Here is an 8,138-nt window from a genome sequence, read left to right on the forward strand (position 1 = left end):
CAAGTTTAGACGGAAAACCACGCAAAAGATACATAAATGGCAAGTATCTCAAGCCGTAATTTCCAACTATGAGGGAAGAAATAGAAAAAGCGAGTGAGTAAAGCAAAAAGAGAGGCCGATATCCAGCAGGGATTTGGGATTTGGGGCCACTTTGGCATTGTTTTGAATAATGAAAATCCTAGTCCGTAGTAGTTTTCCAGATACATGAAAGTAGAATACATGGGATGGGATTTCAAGCCACCAAAACATGGCTGGAAAGAGTTCCGAAGAATAGGGAGTTAAAATTCTCCAGACCAGACGAACACAACAGAAAGGCGTGGTGTTTTGATATAAGGGTACGCTCACTGGCCACTTTTATACATGTTTAGTTATTTTGAGACTTCATGTGATGTAGGCCTTAGAGCCACTGATATAAATATCAGTTGTTTACGATTTAATAATGAGACTTTGATCAAATGAAGTGGCCTTGTAGCCCATTTTCATCATTTTGTAGGTATCTGGTTTCATTAGGGTGTCAGGTGAGAAAATAATCGTAAGCGGGGAGTTTTAAGCCAACCAATGGTTTTGCTTGAAGCTATTGAAGTGAGTTGGGTTAATTGTATTAAGAGCGAATAGAAACTCCTTCCCAACATCCAATAAACAATATCACGTCCAAACCCATCTTCATTCCACATCCATCACCGAACAACCACAACACCAAACCAATAGTCAACAAATATAAAGCGGAGCTACCGCATGTAAGCACAACAAGTAAACGTGTATGCGGGAAGGCGTCCGACTGAAGTGCAAATGCATATACGTGTATGCAAAAAAGGAGCCCGACTGAAGTGCAATGCATAAATTCTAGGGACGAGGAAGTCGTCTTGAGTGGATGTAGCAGGTAAGAGCACGTAAGATTTGAGAGTTACTTGTGTTTCAAGAAGCCCCAAATAACACCAAAGCTTAAGTATCGAATGCACCAGAAAACTAAAGCCAACCCATGGCCAATTCTCAATCCAGTATTACATGTGAAGAGCAAATATGCGAACCGCATATACAACAAGAGACTACATACCTATGCTTTTCACCGCCTTAGAAATGGCACCAGAGGTAACGTAGAGCAAAGGCCAATGTATGGCGAGACAGCCCCGAAGTTGATAATTTCCCTTTTAAAGGTAGACGAATCAGAAAAATAAGCGTAAATATCTATCGTACCACTTCTCATAAAAGAATCAATATAAGACCATAGTACAGGGATTCACGGTAACTTCTTGAACACATCAAGACTAATCATACAAAGCAGGGAGGATAAATAATATGCTCCCCCCAATACGACAACCAATGTTCAGGTGATTATTTTCACAAATGCAAATAATATTTTGACTAAATTTGCAAAACACAGGAGAAAAAATATCAAGCAACAATTCAAGGAAAGAGAGGGAGAAAATACCAATGGCGGTAGAGAGTGATGAACTATTGAGGGAGGTAGATTGCGCCTAAGGCTCCCCAAAGGCCGGTGCGACAACGGGTGGGATCGACGTGGAAGAAGATCGCGTGGAAGGTGAAAGAGGATCGGTTACGGTGACCGGTTGCGCAACGGAAGTTTTAAAAATGTTTTTCAACAAGAAAACAAAATCTAGCACCTCACAATATGTGTAGCAAATAAAAATAAACACAATATGACATTCATAGGGTGTTTTAGAAATTACCTATCAATCTCAAAGATTGATTATTGGCTCCAACCAAGTTGTTTAGCTATTGAATGGTTGACCCTCTACAAGCTTTCCTTGCTCTTGGACTCCTTCCTTCAAAATTAGGTCCACCACTAACAAAGTATAACCACTCTAATTTTGCACTAGAAAAATTAGAGTATTTTTCATTGAGAAGACTAAGCTTTCCTCTAAAAAATGAAGAAGAAAAATGGGGGAGAATACACATTAAAATTTCTGCCATCTATCCATGGAGTGAAGGGGAGATTTTTCTTGGTTATGAGAAAGTTGTTGTGTTCCAAAAGCATGCCATGCCTTGGACATTGAAAAAGTTGTCTCCCAACCTTTCACCTCCCATGCATGCAATTCTATTTGGGCTTGTAACAATTACAAGGCTCATGGACTTTAATTTAATTATCTCAAATAAATTTGAAATCAATTAAACCTTACTTGATTTTTTTCAAGCCCACTAGTTGAATAATTATTTCTAATTGGGCTCTACAAGGCTCAATGTTGTTTAATTAATTCAACACTTGAATTATTTTAATTGTTTTGACTTTACTAAGCCCACTAGTGTTTAATTAATTCAACACTTGAATTAATTTAATTTAGTCCATAATAATGTTTATGAAAATCACAATCTCAAATACATTATTTTTTTGATCAACTTTTAATTTAGGAACACTTCCTCAAATTAAAAGTTACATTCTCCTTATAGAAGTCATACTTCTATTTTATTTATGCTTATAAACTCCTTTAAAAGCCGTTCAACACATTGAACTATTTTACTTCTCAACGAGATCTAGAAAGTTAGCACTTGTGAGACCCTCAATGGTTCAATGATACAACTAGCCGTGGGTTCACATCTCAATGTGATTCGGGACTAAACATGTCCTTATATGAGCATACCCCAGTTGCTCCATTCTTACTTATCAACTCCTTGATAATAAGAACGTCAGAACTTAAGTATAATAGTACCCAACCAATCATGTTAAATGCCTAGCAGCATCGCTTACATGATTCCCTAGGTATCAAATGATAGTGCCTGCAAGAACCATTAAATTATGGTTAGCGTACAGTACGGTCCCTTCATCTCATATATCCCGACCGATTCAACAACTATTGGTATATCGAGAGCTGTCAAAGAATCGATAATATGTGTCATGTCGTAGTTGCATCGATGGTGTAATCTATGAAACCCCTTTCATAATTACCATCATATTCTGATCAGAGATTTTATACTACATATACATGTGATCACATAGGATATCCATACCCAAAGGTAAGCGGTGAATCCCCGACTACAATGCATCGACTCCTATATGTTTCGACAAAACATCCAACCTTGCCACCTGATGACCCCATGAGAGTCGGTAAACAAGTCAAAGTGTATTGCTAGCACATAGAGTCTCAATGTTGTCCCGGGTAATAAGGATTAATGGCGTACAACTATAAACTAGGACGTTTCCACTCGATAAGTGAGAACCACTTGGAAAGTCCTATATGGAGGGTTGTTCAGTGCACTCTACAAGGAGCACCTATCTGCACGTTAGGACATCATAATGTCCCCTACCAATGAAACATGGTACTCACATCGCATATACTAGTCTCAAACTCGAGCGGCCTATATCCTTCTTAGCGGGGCTGAATCAACAAGGAACTGTTTAGAATATACAGTATTACAAATATGAGTTTCATGATACTCATCATATGAGCATCTCATATTCTTTCTACTATTTGTATATTCAAGGACTTTATCTATGCAACTAGCATGGATATACAGATAAAGATGTACCAAAACAATAATTTCAAATATTTTTAAAATAAAGATTGTTTATACATAGAGTTTCATTGTGAACACTCGGTCAACACTTGGCTCGACGGGAACCTACTCTAACAGAAGGAACAGAGGCAGCCATAGAATTGTCTAAAATAGCCATGGCGGTCGTTGGGTGGTGACCCGAACAGAGAAAGCTGGTTGCCCTTGTAGAGGAGGGCTAGCCAAAACTCGAAGGTGCGCCCATAGATGACCCAGAGGCGACAGAGAAGAAACTGAGAGCAGTAGAAAAGTCGGCGAACGCCACGTGCAGTGAAGCAGAAATGGTGGCTTGGGCAGAAGCGACGCCCACAGCGCTGAATTTGGGTGAGTGAGCCGATGGGAATTCTTGAGCCATACCTCTTATTCGGGAAAAAACGGAGCCGACAGCGGAGAACGATCGGAAGGAGCTTGAGGGCGCGATAGTTGAAGCGTAAGGATAGCAAAGGGTGGCGGTCCTCTACACAGGCAGCGAAGAGTAATCAGACAAAATGGCGGTAAGAAAGAGGAAGAAAGCGGGCTAGAGAATTTTGAATCTGATGAGTACATGAAGGAAACCCAAGAGACAATGGTTTAAAGCCCAATATAAAATGGGACAGGGTTGCTCGGCCCACCATTGCAAGCCCAATTCACAGAAAAACAATTGTGGGCTGCTACAAATAGATGTGTTTGAACCGAGCTAATTAACAAGCATTTTGGCCCAATGGGCCAATGCCTGCAAGGGGCATTTGTTGGCATTAAATTTTAAATAGGCCCAAATTGATTGAGCCCATGCACAAAAGAAAGTAAATAAGCGTGAAGATAAGATAAACCCAGCAATTTAAATTTGTTTCATCAAATCAAGGAGCACTTAAGCTTGAGAAGAACGTGGGAAAAATCATGGGCAAGATTGTGGGATCATGGGATGTAGAGAAAACTGCACAGCAGTCAGAAGAAAAGGAATCGACCGGCACAGAGAACACAAACAACAATCTCTCGTACAACTCCATGTAACTCCCTGCAAGATTCTCATAGATTTAGTCAAGCTTTTTCATGCTTTTCCAGACATATTTTAGCATCTTTGAACATATTCTAGCACTATTTTGTTATATTTTTCATGTTTTTTGTGATTTCGTATTGATTTGTTGAAACATAATCATGTTGCGAGTTTATTTCATCAATTTCTATTGTCTTTTCTTTCGTTTTGGTGTTGTATTAGTTTAAGATACTATAACGAACCTTCAAATTTAGTGTCTATAATTGTCGTAATTTTTAGAAGTTAGATTTTCATTGTTTTTACACAAATCAGTGTATTTTTTGCACCCGACACGCCCGCAAATAAAATATTGTGCAATCAAATAGGTAGCTAACTTAATTGAGAGGATTGCTAAAATATACTGTGATTAATCTAATTGAGCTAACTATCATAAAAGAGAATATTACAATAAAATCATAATAATTAACAAAGATTGAATAAGATATATTAGCCTAATACCGAGCACCCTCATATTTTCAAAGTAGGTTTACATTTTGTGCAGTCTCTTTGCTTTCTTTAAAGCTTATTTGGATAATAACTGATTTGAGTTTTGTAGTTTCTTCAGTGGGTGTGAGGTAGGTAACAACCCACCTAAAATCTTTCACAATATCACTCGGAGCAACCGCTGATATTTTCCAAACTTTAGGATCTTCTATTCGGGTAATAATGTTTAATGGCAACATCATCCATCTATTGAAATTATATAAATTATCCAGTCTTAATTTTATTGATATTAATTAATTAATAATTAATGATTGACAAGAGTCAAGTAAAATTGAACCTCTAGCACTCGTCTCTCATTGATTTTCCCCCAGTAATTTTTTTTTTCGTGGACTAAATTTCGTTGATTTTATTTTAAATAATAAAGATTACGAGGAGGAGAAGTGTCAAACCCGAAAAGAAAATAAAATAATAATAAAGATTAATTTATATATATACTTTTATATATTAAATATGTAAAATTTAAGCAAATATTATAAATTATATATATATATATATATATTACGTGTGTGTATGTTAGACTTTATTTAATTGTGGTGATGTGAGTCAAAAACCAGTAAGCCGTGATAGTAAAATCAGAACACAGTATAAAAGCAGAAGTACTCATATCGATAAACAGAAGCAGTACTTATCGAGCAGTGAACGGCTTGTAAAAGCAGACGCAGAACTTAGCTTAAGTAGAAGCAGAACTTAGCTTAAGCAGAAGAACTTAACATCTTTCGTTTGAACGATACAAGTCTTAAATGTTACCGTTATTTACCTAATACTAGTATTAACTACACCATTTAATGTTATACGAAGTCATTTAACACACCTTACTAGTTTTTGTATAAAACAAAGACTGATTATTATGAAACTTTCTGCAGGACCCTTTTTTGGTGATAAAGCTGATTTACTTAGAGTAAAAGAAGTCGTTTTGTTTATAGACGTTGGATTCAAGGTTTTTATATAAAAAGATCAATCCTATATAGACAACTAACGATTATTATTATCATTGAACACATTCTCTATCCAACGCTGTTTTGAGCAATCAAGAACTACTATTATCCTCAAGCTCAATATACAGAAAAGCAGCACACTCTTTATAGCAAATATCTGATCTTCTGAGATCACTTTGTGTTGCTGTTTCTTTATCTCTTAACAAGCTATCCACTTTACTATATCTTATTGAGAAGAGTTTTGTAATCTGGAAAAGAGTCTTTTCCAGAACCTTTTGTGTACATTATTTTGTGTTGTGAAACTAAGAGTTTCAGTACGCGGAGAGTAAGCCCTACTGAAGTGGGTGTGTACAAGAGTTGTACAGTAATAACCAAAGTCTTTTAGTGATAGCTTCTGAAAACAGAAAAAGGGGATACGTAGAAGATTTCATCTTCGAACTTCCAGAAATAACTACTGTCTGCTGCCTACTATTTTATTGTTTTTACCCTCATACCATCAGATCCTTTTCGCACTTATTATTGTGATATGCTGGATATATATTCGAACAAGATAATCTATAATCTCTAACATGATTATAGCACCTTTGCAAAAACGTCAAAGAAAGGAACGAGTTTATTCACTCCCTCTCTAAACTCTATATCGATCCCCAACAAATGATATCAGAGAGGGTTATTCTTGTTGTGAAAATCTACAACAGAAATGGCACATTTCAGCAAAGTCCCTATGTTCTCAAAAGAGGATTTCGATGGTTGGAAGATCAGGATCAAAGCCCATCTTGCAGCCCAAGACGATAAAATGTGGTTTGTCATCACAGATGGTCCCTTGAAAATTCTAAAGCCTAATACAGCTATTGTTGTTACTGATGGTGCACCACAAATGCTTGAAAAGAAAAAAAGTGAATGGACAAGCGAGGACAAGAATAAAACAAATCTAGACAATGTTGCGAAGGATATTCTCTACAAAACACTTGACAAGAATACCTGTCCTACAGAAAAGAGATATGGGAGAAACTCATCCAAATCTGTGAAGAAAATGAACAGACAAAGGAAAACAAGCTGTATGTGGCAATGCAAAAGTTTGAAAATCTCAAGATGAAAGCTGGAGAAACACTAAGCGAGTTTGATGAGCGGTTCAGCAGCTTGGTAAATGAACTGCCAGCTTTGGGAAAAGAACATGGCAATAGAGAAGTGGCACTCAAAGTGATGAGAGGTTTACCTAGGGAATGGGACGTAAAGACAATGGCTATGAGAGTCTCAAAAGATCTGAACAAGTTAGAACTACATGACTTGTTTGCAGAGTTGAAAGTTTATGAGTTTGAGCCGGAAGTAAGAAGTGGAGAAGAGCCCTTGTCGAATCCACCTACCAAGGATCTTGTAGCTACCGCTACTGCTACAGTTGTTCCAAGTGTATCACCTGCTGCTGTTATTGAAAGTACATCTGACAAGACTGCTGAACATATCAGCAATGATGCAATGTATCTCTTCGTGAAGAAATTTTCCAGATTCATGAAGAAGAATTGTAATGCCCGAGAATTTTGGTAGTATAATCGAAAATGATTTGTTGATAATTGAGGAGATTATAGATTGAACGGATCGAACCGGGAAAGCCGAAAAACATAATTGAATGTTATGTGCGAGGATGAGCCCTCGCGCATATGCGCGACCCCGCCGGGCGCATATGCGCGAGGTAGGCAGAAGACCTCGCGCATATGCGCGGCACGGACCGGCGCATATGGGCAAGGGTGGCAGAGAGTTGTGAAGAACCTCGTGCATATGCGCCGAGCGAGGGCGCGCATATGCACGAGATGCCGTGATGAGGACGCGCCGAGACATAGCGTCTCGGGCATATGCGCCGAGGAGGGTCGCGCATATCCGCTAGACGTGCTGAACCAAGAATGAGCCACTTGGTCTCTACATGCACGAGATATATATAATACTTCATTTCCTTCAATATCAGCAAGAGGAAACGAGCGAAAGACTCAAGGGAATGTTGCAAGTTCCTTCGAAGAGATTTGTGATTCACGAAAAATCCGTTCGTCTGATTTTTGATCTGAGCTTAGTACCGTGTTTCTATCGACGAGAGCTTCAACTGAACCTAAGTTTTCTTATATTTTGATATGATTTGAAATTATGATATTGCCAGAATCAGATATGATTGATATATGGTGTTCTTGACATAG

This window comes from Primulina tabacum, chromosome 17 (assembly GCF_025594145.1).
Source record: "Primulina tabacum isolate GXHZ01 chromosome 17, ASM2559414v2, whole genome shotgun sequence".
Classification (NCBI taxonomy): Eukaryota; Viridiplantae; Streptophyta; class Magnoliopsida; order Lamiales; family Gesneriaceae; genus Primulina; species Primulina tabacum.